Here is a 1,607-nt window from a genome sequence, read left to right as displayed (position 1 = left end):
AAGAACCCTTTCTTGGACTGATCCATTTTGAACTTCTTCAAAATCTTATCAAGATATGTGCTTTGTGAAAGACCTATGAGGCGTCTTGATCTATCCCTATAGATCTTGATGCCTAATATATAAGCAGCTTCTCCAAGGTCCTTCATTGAAAAACTCTTATTCAAGTAGGCCTTAATGCTGTCCAAAAGTTCTATATCATTTCCCATCAAAAGTATGTCATCTACATATAGTATGAGAAATGCTATAGAGCTCCCACTCACTTTCTTGTAAACACAGGCTTCTCCATAAGTCTGTGTAAACCCAAACGCTTTGATCATCTCATCAAAACGAATGTTCCAACTCCGAGATGCTTGCACCAGCCCATAAATCGAGCGTTGGAGCTTGCACACCTTGTCAGCATTTTTAGGATCGACAAAACCTTCCGGCTGCATCATATACAATTCTTCCTTAAGGAAACCATTAAGGAATGCTGTTTTGACGTCCATTTGCCAAATTTCATGATCATAAAATGCGGCAATTGCTAACATGATTCGGACGGACTTCAGCTTCGCTACCGGTGAGAAAGTCTCATCATAGTCAATCCCTTGAACTTGTCGATAACCCTTAGCGACAAGCCGAGCTTTATAGATGGTCACATTACCATCCGCGTCTGTCTTCTTCTTAAAGATCCATTTATTTTCTATGGCTCGCCGTTCTACGGGCAAGTCAGTCAAAGTCCATACTTCGTTTTCATACATGGATCCTATCTCGGATTTCATGGCTTCTAGCCATTTGTCGGAATCCGGACCCGCCATCGCTTCTTCATAGTTCGAAGGTTCACCGTTGTCTAACAACATGATTTCCAAGACAGGGTTGCCGTACCACTCTGGTGCGGAACGTGTCCTCGTGGACCTTCGAATTTCAGTAGGAGCTTGATCAGAAGTATCTTGATCATTACCATTAACTTCCTCTCTAGTCGGTGCAGGCACCTCAGGAACATTTTCTTGAGTTGCGCCATTTTCCGGTTCAAGAGGTAATACTTCATCAAGCTCTACTTTCCTCCCACTTACTTCTTTCGAGAGAAACTCTTTGTCCAGAAAGGACCCATTCTTGGCAACAAAGATCTTGCCTTCGGATCTGAGGTAGAAGATATACCCAACAGTTTCTTTAGGGTATCCTATGAAGACGCATTTTTCCGATTTGGGTTCGAGCTTTTCAGGTTGAAGTTTCCTGACATAAGCATCGCATCCCCAAACTTTTAGAAATGACAGCTTAGGTTTCTTCCCAAACCATAATTCATACGGTGTCGTCTCAACGGATTTCGACGGGGCCCTATTTAAAGTGAATGCGGCAGTCTCTAAAGCATAGCCCCAAAAAGATAGTGGTAAATCGGCAAGAGACATCATAGATCGCACCATATCTAATAGAGTGCGATTACGATGTTCGGACACACCATTACGCTGAGGTGTTCCAGGCGGCGTGAGTTGTGAAACTATTCCACATTTTCTTAAGTGTGTACCAAACTCGTGACTCAAGTATTCTCCTCCACGATCTGATCGTAGAAACTTGATTTTCCTGTCACGTTGATTCTCAACTTCACTCTGAAATTCCTTGAACTTTTCAAAGGT

Source organism: Triticum dicoccoides, chromosome 4B, assembly GCF_002162155.2.
Source record: "Triticum dicoccoides isolate Atlit2015 ecotype Zavitan chromosome 4B, WEW_v2.0, whole genome shotgun sequence".
NCBI classification, from domain to species: domain Eukaryota; kingdom Viridiplantae; phylum Streptophyta; class Magnoliopsida; order Poales; family Poaceae; genus Triticum; species Triticum dicoccoides.
Note: the sequence above shows the minus strand (reverse complement) of the source record.